This window comes from Sorghum bicolor, chromosome 6, assembly GCF_000003195.3.
Source record: "Sorghum bicolor cultivar BTx623 chromosome 6, Sorghum_bicolor_NCBIv3, whole genome shotgun sequence".
Classification (NCBI taxonomy): domain Eukaryota; kingdom Viridiplantae; phylum Streptophyta; class Magnoliopsida; order Poales; family Poaceae; genus Sorghum; species Sorghum bicolor.
Window position 1 is genome coordinate 41646178 of NC_012875.2, and position 15462 is coordinate 41661639.

The 15462-nt window shown below is 45.3% G+C and overlaps 1 pseudogene; it reads right to left on the minus strand.

The window, feature by feature from the left end:
* Positions 3583 to 13559, minus strand: LOC8072054 (annotated as a pseudogene).

The window sequence follows — 15462 nt, forward strand, 5'->3', positions numbered from 1 at the left end:
CATGTAGTGTTGGCTTTTGGACTCAAACCTGATGGCTTTTGGCTAAACTATTAGCATTGTTTACTAGCTGGTGTTGACTAAGGTGCAAGCTTGTTGGCTTGATGGTAGGAAAGTTGCTGGAAGTAGTTCTGGACTTGTAGTTTTGGCTTCTGTACTCAAACCTAATAGCTACTATATGTGCTTGTATGTTGGCTTGATATAAACAATTAAGCTTCAACTTAGTGACATGATTCGATATATGTAGATGAATGTGCCCATTTGTGTGTTCTTATTTGATATATGCTGATGAATGAGTATGGTGGATGTCCCCATTTGTGTATTTCATTCAGTATTGTCTGATGAATGTTTACTACAGTTTTATATACATCTGGATTATTTTTTCTCATATTTAATTCATCTCAATGGACTGTCCATTGCTAAAAGTTTTTTATTGCAATGGACTGTCCGTTGCTAAAAGCGTTAACAAACTATCCGTTGCTAAAGTTTGGACTATGTCCATTGCTATATATATATAACGACGGCTTCAATAGCAACAGTAGTGGTCCGTCGCTATAGCCTTTAGCAACGGATTGTACATTGTTGTATACCCCTTTCAGCAAGAGATTGTCCATCACTGTTTAAAGGTTGTGGTGTAGTAATTGATGATAAAATGTGTCTTACAATATTTTTAGGTTAATAACTAAAGATTACTTTTGACATGTTGCAGGGACTGGCATGGATTCTTCACTAAGTGCGCCAAAGGAGTAGGTATTTCAAAATGGGAAACCTTCATCCCTTTGTGAAATAGATGAAAGTTTGAAGAAACAAGAAGCCAACAGTAATAGCAAGTCTAAAATGAAAAAAATAACCACCCCGGTGGCGGCCAAGGCGCTCTACTGCTCCCTGCAGAACTGCGTCTGGAAAGTGCACAACTCCAAGAAGGTGATCAGGATCGACCAGGCCGCGCAGCAGGTGTGTCATGCATGCATAGCTGATGTGTGTTACCTCCTGCTTTACGCAAAAAATGCAGTCATGAACGTGATTTGATGTGCATGTGTGCTTCCCCTGCATGCGATGCTGCCGTGTTTGGCGTGTGACTGATAATTTGACTGATCGATGATTTGCTTTGCTGCCATGGGTGGCTTTTGATTTGTGCACAGGGCCGGCTGATGCTAGTGAGGCACTTCGAGTGGATGAGGATGGAGTGCGCCAACGACGACTTCCTCCCGGTGGAGTTCTTCCCGCCCCGCGACAGCGTGAACGTCCCCGCCTCGCCTAGGTGCATCCGCATGCTGCCGCTGGGTTGCCGGGGCGCGCGCTCCGCGTCTAAGGCGACTAGTGCCTAGCTAGCTAGCGCCATAGAGGTGGCTAGTTGCTGGAGTCAAACGATGCATGCATGCACACGATGGACGCGGGCATATGCGAGGTGGAGTACGGAGCATGTGCTGTAGGAGTTGTGCGTCGGTGGTGGTGTAAGCGTGGGACGGTCGCGTCGACGGTGAATCCGAACTCCAAAGTCCATCAGGTGTGCCTTCCCCTTCTTCCTCTTCCCGTGCGACGCCTCTGCTGGCTGCACCAGCTGATGAGGAGGGGTAGGCTGGGGGACTTTGGACGGTAGTGTAGTAGTAGGTGGATTCGATGCTAGTTTACTATAGAACCTGTTGAGCCTAAGTAGTCTGTGTACCGAGGTGCGGGAATGAACGATCCATCGATCAGAACGGGGACGTACGTACGGGGGGCCGTGCGAGTTGATAGGAGGGCGATCTGCCTCTGCTGAGGTCGATTCACCCATGCCTCGGTCAGTGGGGAGAGGGTCCAAATTTTCAACTGTGCAATCATGCGCTGCCTCCTACGACGTGATTGACGTGCGACGTGTGATCGACTAGACAGTGTCAGCGGCTTGAAACGAACGGAAAGACCGCATATCACAGGATCAGATTACAGCATCACACAGAAACACGAGACCGATCACAGGATACATAGGACGCCCACTACATTGTCGGTGACAGGGAATGTACAGCCCCAACAACAGATGAGAGAGATGGGCGGCTGCCCAAAACTATCCTTGAGGATATGCACACAAATCTTGTGCATTAATGGAATGGATTGTAATCATAGGTGCCTATATACGCCTACGCCATGAATCCTGGCGTCCCTCTGCTGTCTCCATGACCCTCTAGTCATAGAAACCCTCCAGTCATAGAAAACCCATTGTTTCCGCTCGTCTCGTCTAGACAGTCATCTCGTCCCGGCAGTGGACTCGGGCAGCACGTAGAAGACCGCATCGCAGGGTATAGGAAGAGAATTTGCACGTCTCCACTCCATCTCCAAACGTCCAGCGTCGTCCACTCGTCCGTCTTCCTCGCCTCCTTTTATATTCCCTCCTCGCCTCCTTTTATACTCTGGAGTCTAGACTCGCCATCATCCGCCGTCTTTCACAGCACCTTCCATCAGCTCACCCCCACCCACCAGAGCCACAACGCGATGGCGCCTTCTGTCAGCACACTGAGCCCCGCCGCCCCGGCCTACATACCACAGCGGAGGGGCATGCCATGGATGCCGCCACCGTCGCCACCCGTGTCGTGGTATTCGACGCACGTCTACATGGCTCCACCGCCGCCACCGGAGTTCCTGCCGTGGCGCCCATGACTCCTCCACCACCGCCGCCATGCTGGAGTTGTGTCCTGCAGTGCGCCGCTTGCATTGTCCCGGGGCCGGGGATGCACAGAGCGGTGTCCCATGGCGGCGTGGTGCCGGTGCTGCACGGCGTGATGGCTATGGCGGCCAACTGTGGACTTGCTCCATGCGCCCGCCCACGCTGCCACCGCAAGGTCTCGGCAGGGATGTGGTGAGCGGCGGGTACGCCGGTGAAAGCGGCGTCCGACGGCGTGAAGAAGGCCGACGCCGTGGACGCGAAGAATGCGGCGGACGCGAAGGAGGTGGCAGCGACAAACCAGCCGTCCCCACACTCTGTACTCGCGGTCGCCGTCCCGAGCCCGCCGATTTCGCCGACGACGTCCCTCCCGGCGACGTTCCCATACCAGCTCGTGCTCCCCTCGCCGCCGGCGACCACAGGCTTCGTCTCTGCAGCCGCGCCTCGCCACACCAAGGGTAGCATAGCTGTCCGTCAAGCGCCGGGGCATCGGCGGCCGCGTGGGCCGCGTCGTGCCCGGCCGGTGCAAGTGCGACGCGCCGTAAAGCCTATACCGTCAGGTTAACCCGAGTTCAGTGCATAGGCCTTAACCGGCTTCACTATCACTAACCAGAGACTCACTATCACTAACCGGAGACTATGACTTTAACCGGAGTCAATATCCTTAACCAGTGAAGCCGGTTAGCCGGTTAAGGGCGCTAAATCCGGTTAAGGGCGCTGAATCCGGGTTAAGGGTGCAGTTATTTCTAGAAAACTGACAGCATCATGTCGTGACTACAACCAGTTGCATTACATATAGTTAAACTCTTCTTGCTAAGTACCGACTCTTCAGTCACATCCTAGGTAGCACATAGTTACATCCTAAGCAGATCACGACATTGTTACAGTCACATCCTAAGCAGTTCACAGCCATTGTAATGCAGCAACATGCTAATCTAGTCTGGCCTTTTTCATTTGTTCTTCCTCTTCTTCGGAACATCCTTCTTCAAAACATCAACATAATCAGGCAAGCATGCTTCATTTTTCTTGTGAGCCAATAAGATCTGCACAATCCCTAACTTGAGTCCTACTATGATGCCTTCCCTAAGCTGCAAGTTGAAAAAAAATAGAGAGAAATGATGTCAGTATTTTCAGAACTCCACAGCAAAATTATAAGGCCACAATCCCTAACTTAACAGACCGTGACGTCATCGCCCTTCAAGAGGAACTTCTTGAAATTGGTAGACTGAGAAGTAAGATAATACTCAATGAAATACAGTGCTCCAAGGGCACTGTCCTTGAGCTCTAGAAGGGAACCCGTATTTGATGCTCCTTTGTTACAAAATGTTACTTTGTGGTATCCATTAGCCACTAAAGCATTGCTTACTTTCTCTCCCAAAGGGAGAGCGAATTCCATAACTTTTGTGAAGGATTGGTTGTGGCAATAAAGATTGATCCGGCTCTTTGCTTGAAGACACGGGAAACAAACAACAATCCATTCTCCCTCGAAGAAAATAGGGAGGTGAATCTGCAAAAACAAACACTTGTGTAACTTGGTTTTGGGGAACCAACAGTTCCCAAGAAAAAAATGGAAGACTGATGCACAACTTACAATTGTATCTTCTAATTTGGTCTTGCGTTTTAGACCATCACCATTTCTTTTGGGGGGTGCATCCACAAGCGTTTGCACCACCAAATCCATATTGCCCTGCAGTTAAGGGGAAACATAAGTACAAGATATTGCTGTTCTTAAGTACTAAGGGGAAACATTTTACCTTGTCTACTACTGGTTGGGCAATGATTCTCTTCACAGACACCGCTTCATGCTTCACTGTTTCATCATCCAGGACTTTCCTTAAGAGTTAGAAAATTTCTATAGCATCCAGACCTCCCTGGAGGCATTGTTCTAATTGACCAGCAGTCATTGAAATATCATCCGTTGGACTACCCCAATCAAACTTCAATACATCAGCTTTCTCACTTTTCAAATTGAAAACACACACATGTCAGTATAGCAAGTTTTATTTTACAAGAATGTAATCATGTTTCCAGAAACATACCAATCATTAAGAAGGTTGTAGTAAATGTCTTCAAGTTCTTCAAACGGAACAAACTTGCGGTGTTTTGTCACAAACAACTTCTTCATATTAGGAGGGTTTTGTTGCCTCTTGCAACCTGTTTTCAACACTTTGCTGCTAACCCCGGGAGTATCCTCCTTCCCCTCCACATTGCTGCCAGCCTTGGGAGTATCCTCCATCTCCCCCTCCATAGTGCTGCCAGCCTTGGTAGTCTGCTCCTTCTCCTGCCCCTCCACATTGCTGGCAGCCTTGGGAGTCTCCTTCTTCTCCCCCTCTCCACCTACGTGACAAAGACATAGGGGACACGGGTGGGTGTTGACGGTCCTTAATGCTCATATTTAACCATCAACTAATCATGGAAAATGATCCAAATGCAACTAACACCTAGACTTAGGGTTTTATCTGATAGAATTCCATGAGTTTTGGTGTTTGTCTATTTCTGCAGGGGGTTATCAGGAAATACGGAGGAAAGGCCCACACGTCGGGTTTACATAGAGATATTAACGTGCCGCGCAATTTTCTATCATCTAGAAGACTCCCGAAGCCACGGGACCGAAGCGGAGGCCGAGAGGACTCAGGGATAGGGCGCCCGCCCTCCTCTCCTGGGCGCCCGCCCTCAACCAGAGTCCAATCAGGACTCTCTTTCGGGATATTGCTCCACCGACCTAAAGGATCAAGGATAACTGTTCAATCAATGTCGGTTTGATCCAACGGCCCAAATTCATCTGAAAAGACTATATAAGCAAGGCCCCCTGGCCCCTGGAGATCATACCTCTTCTACCGAATCAAAGCTAGGGTTTCAATTCTTCATCCAAGTAGAGAGGATCCCTCTAGTTCTTCTAGTTCTACCTCTAGTTCATCTAGATCTAGTTCTAGTTCATCTAGTTCTAGTTCTAGTTCCTCTAGTTCTAGTTCTAGTTAGTTCTAGTTGTAATCTAGAAAATAGGGAGAGAGAAGAGGAGAGCGGAGGAGGAGCCGGATCTGTCGGATCTTCCTCAACATTGTACTTTTGCAGCAACTGGTTCGTTCTTCATCATTCTCCAGGTTCTTCAATTCATAATTCTTGAGTTCTTTAATTACTTTTATTTACATTCAAGTTATTTATTGGATTCCCGCTTGCATCAAGTGCTCTAGTCTTTATAACGCTAGAGTAGTAATTAATAGATTAGACGTGGTGTTTAGTCTTGCAATTACCTGGAATTGCACCCAATCCTGCGGATTGTTGTGGTAGCCTTAGGGTAGTGACAGCCCTAACGGTCGACGTATTCCACCACGTTCGGATCGGTGTTTGTAGGACCGTAGTCAGACCTTCCTAGCCCCCTTCTCATCTCTTTCTGTGGTTAGTGCTCTGATGTCCCGATATAGATAATCTTGAAGTAATTCTTGATTCTTAGATCAACTAGAGAACTCTCAGGAAACTTCCTCTCTTCCTACCAAAAATAATTATATAGTTATCCTTGGGCGATCTTGGATCTTAATTAGTACACTCACGTTCTCTGTGGAAAATCGATACTCTGGAATACTCCCGGGTGAAAGCTACATCGGTATCCGTGCGCTTGCGGATTTTCTGTTTGCGTTTAAAATACCCAACAAGCTTTCTGGCGACGTTGCCGGGGAAATGGTAGATGTGCTAGTTTCGAACCAAGTTGTCCGTGTATCCTTTTTCTTTTCCTTTGTTACCACACTCACCTTATCACTTTCACCATACCACATGGATTTCACTCTAAGCATTAATGAGCATGGAATTTATTTGATAGCCACTTTATTTACTCCATGCTCATATGCAACATCTTCCAAATCCATTGGTCTCTCCAACATCACCACATTCGAGATCTCCAACCCCCTCTTCCTTTCTATTTATAAAAACTTTAAAAGGGCGGTTGTCGATGCATATGTCTATATGAAATATTGCAGATCTCGTTGAGTTGATCTTGATATAGGTCAGCGTTGGAGGGGAAACCACTTCACCGACATAAATTGATGGTTTCCCAAGAACAAGCTTAGTGTCCTAAAACAAGCACTGATCAGATTGTAACATAAGCTTTTAATTATTTGCAACATTACCTTGTGTGTTGAGCATATAAGGATAATTGTAAAAAAAATTCCTTCGGGTATTCTTGTCACTAACCTTTTCAGGATTGGAGCAAGAAGATCGGATGAATGACAAGCACAAGGTATGTCCAACCAACAATCTTACTACATTGAATTAAATTCATCCAAACTTGAATTTTGCAAAATTCAAGCTTGGGGGAGTACTTTACATAAAATCATCCTTTGCCATGTTGCTATGTTGGTTGTCCCTACCTTTGAGACATGCTCAATTTGTTAAATACTAATCACACTACTTCATCCCCACTTGAGTAGATCTCTATAAATGCTCTCATGCTACCTTTATTTACTTTAGTATATGTCTAGGTTTGGAGTAGTTTCAATTATCTCTTAATTAAGCATGGTGCTTAGTTTAGGAATGATGATCTTACTTCCAAAGGTTTTTAAATTAAGCATGATGCTTAGGTTAAAATTCCCTCCTAAATCAAATTAGACATGGTGTCTAGGTTGATTTTTGAGCCGATAGTATGCTATAGTAGATATGGGATATTTTGTTGGACTAACCCCTGCAGGAAAACTTTCAATATCAACCTGGGAGGTCCTGAGATAAACTCACATTGGAGACAAAGAGAGAGACACATGAAGTTTAACAATTTACACAAGGAAGGCATAAGAGATGATCCATGGAGGGTGCTACAAACACGATGCACAACCGCTAAGAAAGGAAAGCTTCCACAAGGTCATACTGTACCATCACTCTTCAAGTAAGGTAACATTATAAGGTACTTGTCTATCACTTTTATAAGTTTCTCCTTGGTTCTAGCGTTCACATGGATAAAAGAGACAAACATGTATGATTTACAACTCTAGATTAACCAACCCAATCGATTTAATATGTTTAGTCCTTCCACCTTTGTGATCCCACACTCCTAATCATATGAGCTAAAATGTTGCACACTCAATCTTTGGAAGATATATTTTATAAAAAAAACAACATAAATATAGAAAGATTTTCTTTCCATTAGGTTGAGCAATTTGATCTGACAAATGTTTTAAATGTTATACTCATGATCTTATTATCCATTAACTTTGTCTTGCTCACTATGCTTAAGGTTAGAGAAGAACAAATACACTTTTGGTTCTGTTGGTGTTTTCCACCAACAGGGCCCATGCACTTGATCTCTGTCTTGTCTCTATGAGCAGGTACACTTTGAGCAAAATATGAAGGAGTTTTACAACTCCCAGACTCCACCAAGTGAAGAACCTAGATCTACGAGCACAAACACACTGGAGATACTGGACACTCAGGCAATCACTGCCCTGAGATGCTTGAGGACGTAACTACTGGAGTAACCCCGTTGTGGAAGTAATTACTGACCTTCTGCCGGTCAAGAGAGACAACCCAGGATGCCCCGTCATCCCGATCTCCGTCGGCATGGTGGACTTCCTAGAAGCACTCTGCGACTTTGGCTCCAGCGTTAACATTATGCCCAGGGTACTCTATGAAAAAATTCTTTACACATCCTTTACTAGAAACAACCGTGTGCTTGTAGCCTACAGATCAGACACTAAGTTTCCCAAAGGGAATATTGAAGAACCTCTGCGTCCGAGTTGGTACCTTGTACGCTCCAGCAGACTTCATGGTGATAGAGACTGGTACTGATGAGAGGGCACCCATCCTAGGGAGGCCATTCCTGAACACCTCAGGAGCTGTCATCTACGCTAGTACTGCAAAGATCAGTTTCTACATCAAAAGGGAGAAAGGAGACGTTTTCCTTCAAGAATAAGACTACACAAATCTTAGAGCAATCCCGACATGAACCAAGGAAGAGAACCAATAGGAGGAACAGGAACAAGCAAATGTAGACCGAGTCAGCTAAGATGGTCACTGCAGTTCAAGGAGGTCAAGACCGTCGACTTAAGTCACCGTTCCTGACCAAAAAGGACGACCCAGTCACCTATCAGCTCCTGTTCGGAACCATGCCCCTAAAACCGACATACATTCAGCTCCAGATGGCAGATCAGACATTCTGAAAGGTTATTGACATGGGAGAAGACGAGTACGATCCACCCATCATTCTTGGGAGACTGTTCTTTAGCACCGTTAAAGCAATCATTTACATTGGAATCAGAGAAGTCCACATGCACTTCCCCTCTGAGAAGGTACGCCACTGTTTTACTGACCCTAACTATATAGTTGAAGACTCTAAGCAGGTCAGGACAAGAAGACGACGACGCAACCGCAACCAGAGGAGGCAAATCATCAAGGACGGATGGGTAGACTACGAAGGAGAAGTGGTAAGGTCTGAAGACATACAACTTGAACAAAACTGTCCTAAGGAGACCGTAGCACCGAGTCAGGTGTGTAGAGAGAAGATAGTTATACATGAAGAGCAGGCGCCGCCAGAACCACCAACTACGCCATCCAGCGAATCCCAGGACGATTGAGAAAATAGAGAGTCCCGTTCGGAGGAATTAAAAACACCGAACGCCTTGCCAAGAGGTAAACTTGGTAGTTATCTTTTTTCTTTCAATTAGTTAAAATAGTTTGCTTAGTTAATCTGGTTCATATCATCTTGAAAAGAAAATAAAAATGTTAAAAATGGTAAGCCCCATGTGTGTATGCTCATGGCATAAAACCCATAAGTACATTCACTGTGGTGGCATAAAAATAAAATAAATATATTCCTGTCCTATAAAAATGAAATTATAAAAATAGATTTATGATTCTACTAAAGAGTGTAACATTTATTGAGGAGGCTCAACATGATAAAGGCTAAATATTTATGCTAACACTTAACCAGTTCCACAAAGCTTTGTTGTCTATTTGAGCTCCACAGAATTCAAGGATCAAAGAAGACTAGCAGACGGAGGACATCCTAATCACTATCACGGTGCTGCTGACATTCAAATACACCTCCACCACCTACTAGCTATATCAGAAGAAATTACGTCAAAATCCAGCTTGGGGGAGAGCACCCCCATTTATCTAGCTAAGTGTTCTACTCACGTTTATATTTTACTCAAATAATAAAAAGATGCATAATCATAAAAACCCAAATAAATATTTTGTGCTTATATATATCTTTTCTTAGTTTGCTAAATAAATAAATAAATAAAGTTTGCTATGAACCCTCATGATAAGCTCTCACATGGAAATGATGAATAGTTGCTCTGCCATGACTAGTTCTCAAAATTGAAATCTCTCTCAAGTTTAGGCATGACTGGTATTAATTAAGATTTGCTCAAAGCCTGAACTTGTGGGGAGAGTACTTGATCTAAAGTCTAAGTCGTTAACGGATATGATATGGGAAGGTTGAACTGCTGTTTATCTGTTCCTAGAGATGCTAGAATTCTGGAGAATTTTATCTTTAAAAATCTTTAAAATGTTGCATGATGAGTTCCTGTATGATGAGAGATTAATTTCCTACCACAGCCATATATACATGCTTGCTAAACTTTGAGCCACACATTTTCTTTTTACTGCTTATGAGCATTGAGTGTGGTCAAGCTGTGTAGACCCTTAGGAGATTGTCATGTGGTTAAATCAAGATTCACTTGCACGTTCACTTACACATGCTGCTTCTACTCCAGAAGCACGCATCCACATATATCCAACCATTTCCATCTCCAGAATCACCTAAAAATATTCTACTCCTAATCCAGGAGAGAATAGCCAAAAACATTTCTGTTTTCCCCTGTGAAATAAATGCTCAAGTTATCTTGGTTACTACCACTTGCTACATTATTTCAAGAGATGAGTGCTCTAAAAAAAGAAGAAAGATACGAGGAAATAAAAAGGGGCAAGTGCCCGGAACCTCGAAAGAAAAGAAAAAGTGAGACGAGAGGTAAAAATGGACAAGTGTCTGACAGTAGAATTAGGGGTACAAGATACCCACCTGAGAGAAAAGAAAAAGAAAATATAGAGCACCTCATTCTCCTCAGAAAGTTTCAAAAGAGCAAGAAAGGTATGTATCCCCTTAAAAGAGCATAAGTAGAATTAGACTTTCACTATTGTTATCACCATCATCACCATACACCATTCATTCGCCACACATGCACATCTTGATTTGACTTATTGACTTGTTCTTCTAGATCCATGGTTTGACTATGCAATAAATGTCTTATAAGTATGTATTAGTTGTCTCCCACCTATGAGCTCTAGATATTAAAACCTTATTAGAGTAAGGTGAGAGAGAAGGCAATGCCACTATGCCTCATAACAAAAATACCACATACTTTGAGAGAAGGCATACACCATTACTGCCTTGGTAAGGATCCAGAAATACCACAAAAGAGAGACTAGAGAGAGTCATACAAGGAATCTCTGAGTTTTATTTGAAAATCTGCAAAAACTCTAGAGATATAGTTAATCGAAGAACAAGAGACATGGCGCTTGACTAGACTGTTCTATCTTTTAACTGCTCAAGACACAAGTGACGGTTACAAGCCCCATGGTGGAAGGCACAATGGGTAAGTTTAAATCTTAACAGTTTACCCTAACCCAGATTTGAGATCTTGTTTGAACGCATGTGTACTGTAAGGCATGAAACCACTGCAGAAACTCTTGAGTCCATCTTTGCTCAGGGACGAGCAAAGGTTAAGCTTGGGGGAGCTTGTTGACAGTCCTTAATGCTCATATTTAACCATCAACTAATCATGGAAAATGATCCAAATGCAACTAACACCTAGACTTAGGGTTTTATCTGACAGAATTCCATGAGTTTCGGTGTTTGTCTATTTCTGCAGGGGGTTATCAGAAAATACAGAGGAAAGGCCCACACGTCGGGTTTACATAGAGATATTAACGTGCCGCGCAATTTTCTATCATCTAGAAGACTCCAGACACCACGGGACCGAAGCGGAGGCCGAGAGGACTCAGGGACAGGGCGCCCGCCCTCCTCTCCTGGGCGCCCGCCCTCTACCAGAGTCCAATCAGGACTCTCTTTTGGGATATTGCTCCACCGACCTAAAGGATCAAGGATAACCGTTCAATCAATGTCGGTTTGATCCAACGGCCCAGATTCATTTGAAAAGACTATATAAGCAAGGCCCCCTGGCCCCTAGAGATCATACCTCTTCTACCGAATCAAAGCTAGGGTTTCAATTCTTCATCCAAGTAGAGAGGATCCCTCTAGTTCTTCTAGTTCTACCTCTAGTTCATCTAGATCTAGTTCTAGTTCATCTAGTTCTAGTTCTAGTTCCTCTAGTTCCAGTTCTAGTTAGTTCTAGTTGTAATCTAGAAAATAGGGAGAGAGAAGAGGAGAGCGGAGGAGGAGCCTGATTTGTCGGATCTTCCTCAACATTGTACTTTTGCAGCAACTGGTTCGTTCTTCATCGTTCTCCAGGTTCTTCAATTCATAATTCTTGAGTTCTTTCATTACTTTTATTTACATTCAAGTTATTTATTGGATTCTCGCTTGCATCAAGTGCTCTAGTCTTTATAACGTTAGAGTAGTAATTAATAGATTAGACGTGGTGTTTAGTCTTGCAATTACCTGGAATTGCACCCAATCATGCGGGTTGTTGTGGTAGCCTTAGGGTAGTGACAGCCCTAACGGTCGACGTATTACACCACGTTCGGATCGGTGTTTGTAGGACCGTAGTCAGACCTTCCTAACCCCCTTCTCATCTCTTTCTGTGGTTAGTGCTCTGATGTCCCGATATAGATAATCTTGAAGTAATTCTTGATTCTTAGATCAACTAGAGAACTCTTAGGAAACTTCCTCTCTTCCTACCAAAAATAATTATATAGTTATCCTTGGGCGATCTTGGATCTTAATTAGTACACTCACGTTCTCTGTGGAAAATCGATACTCTGGAATACAACCGAGTGAAAGCTACATGGGTATCCCTGCGCTTGCGGATTTTTCTGTTTGTGTTTAAAATACCCAACAGTGGGTAGCTCCACCTCGGTGACGATGTCCAGCGCAGTGACCTCGCGTCCATCACCACGAACTGGTTCTCACTGGTGCGCTCGTTGTGGACGTAGCACACCAAGTAGCCGTCGTCCTTGTAGTCGTTCCCCTCCACGTCGTCGGGGACGAAGAACGACTCCCTCGCAAAGTAGCTGGGCCTGAAGTCGCGCCGTGCCACGTGCAGTCTCCTGTGCCGGCGCGGTCCAAGTCTAGTTTGGCTACCTCGGAGATCTTCGGCATGGGGTCACCGATGCCAAGTTGCGCCGGCCGAGGTAGCTTGGGTGGATCACGCCGAAGTCGAGGTTCCCTGCCGAGAGCGGGGTGTGTGACACGGCGTCCGTGCGCTGGTTGATGCGCACCTTCTCAAAGCACGAGTGCACGAGCTCCATGCGCTCCAGCGTGTGCTCCACGGACAGGACGTTGGGCACCACCAGCACCAGCTCCTCGCCGTCGGCCTCCTCCCACGCATTCAGCGAGTGCATTATGTTGAACCTCGGCACCTCGAACCACCGCATCTCCGACTCATCTGTGGCGTACTTGGGGAGCACGCCGAGCCGGGGCACCTTTGCTGACGTTAGACCCAACGGGCGCACCGCCTGCCACCATGCCCATGGGCTGCATGACGATCTATATCTCCGGGAAGATGGTGTACCACTCCATGACGGCAAAGTCGTGCAGGAACGACGACTGCTGCACTGAGAAGATGGGCACGTCAGGGCCCTTGTTCCCGGCTGGGTCAAACCGGAAGTAGGTGATGAACGGTGGCACGGGGCCGTAGCGGAACGCGAAGACCTCGCCGTCAGGAACCAGGCGCACCGGCTGCCCGCCCTCACCAGCGCCATCGTGGAAAACTGCCGCCACGCTGGACGCCACGTCCCCAATACCAGCCACCAAAACAGCCATAGGTTATAATTTGCCCTATTTTGCATATCTTAATGTGAAGATTAGACGGTTTTAAAGTCAGAGCCCTGGTTAGATGACTCATCATAGTCGAGTGTGTTTTTTAGATTTTTTTCCTATATATAGATATAGTTGCAGCCATATGTCCTCACGATGATCCTAGGTATATGGAAGATGCCATGAGGAATATGATCGACGATGGTAGTCAGTACTCTGCTGATTACAACGAGCTCGTGCAGGACAATCCAGCTGAGCAACAAGAGGGCAATGCGCCTGAGCAACAAGAGGGCAATGCGCCTGAGCAACAACTCATCGTGCAACAAGAAGGGAATACCAGCGAGGTATGTAAATGTAAATGTAAACATATATAATGCATCTCTTACATTAGGTTTTAGACTTACATGGTTATTAATTTCGTATTTTTGTTTCTATATATATGTAGCCCTTTGGATTGACCTCTACGGGGAGAAGCGTACCTCCACGAGGGCCATATAAGCCGTTGGAGGGCCGCTATGTAATCTCCAAGTTTGAGACAGCTACAGGCAGACCACTTGGTGTACATGCAACTAAATATGTCGGTCACTGTGGTTACCTTGTAAGAGACCAAATACCAATCAGTGCTCGTGAATGGAGAGAGAAGCAAGGTGCTCCTTAAATCAGATTTATCTCTGATCGTGAAAAGGAGTTACTCTGGAAAGCCGTCACGATGGTTTTCTCCTTCGACACCAACGATGAAGAGTGAAAGGCACGAATTTATGACTGGACTATGAAGAAGATGGCGGTACTCTTCTAGAATTGGAAGAAAACTTTGTACAATAAATTTGTAAAGAAAAATGAGACCCCAAATTTCAACCTCAAGCAATATGTCAAGCTGAGGGCCTTTTGGGATGACTTCGTGCAGTACAAAACATCAGAAGAGGGTGAGGAACGAGCCATTAGGAACCAAGAGAATGCAAGTAAAAATACCTACCACAATCATATGGGATCAGGTGGTTATAAGAATGTCATTCTCAAATAGGACCAAATGGAACAAGGATGCTTGCTAGAGGGGTCACACCTGATACAATAGCAAAGAATTAGAGCGAGCGCTTGAAGCATTGGTTCTACAGTCATGGAGGAAGCATTGACCCAGACACTGGGGTGCTAGTTTGGGGCCAAGAAATCTCCAGAGCAGTAGAGAAACTAGTCCGTGCACGAGAGGCGGTTCAGTCTGGTGAGTACAGGCCCAACTGACAGAAGGATGAACTTATGTACGCGCTTGAAAATCCTAAGCATGGTGGGCATACGAGAGGCTATGTGGTAGTTCCATGGCTGCATTCATTCTAAGGTGATCGAGAAACCTACAGAAGCCGCGAGAGAAAGAAGGACGATGAGGCAGAGCGGATCTGTCGGCTGGAAGCTATTGTTATGCAGTCACAAGAGCACGAGAAATCTCATGAAGAATGGATGCAGGCAGAGATTAAATGGCAAGTGCAAGAAGGACATAGTCAAATGACGAAAGGGCAAGGTACATCACAGCCTGAGGTCAAGAATAGCCCCCAGACCAGTTGAAAAGCAGTTGTGCATCCATGAAGTACCAACTATTTAGGATGACACGAAGCTACAATTCCCCGTGGATGATGTCACAGAGGCTTTTACTACTTGTGAGCTGCACGTAGTAGATGGGAATGCCAAAAAAAAGGTGGCTGTCAGTGTTGTTAAACCTATCTACCAAACGAGAACTACAAAAATTCATAGTCGACTAGTACCAGCTGGATATGCTAGCGTCTCGGTGGATAGGGTTGAGAGAGGTTGTGGCAGCGTGCCTCTAGAAATAGAAGGGGTTGACAGGGAGAATACCTTAGGTGAAGGTGAGAAGACGTTTATTTATTGGCGCAAGCGCTTCATAATTATTCTAGGAGTGTCA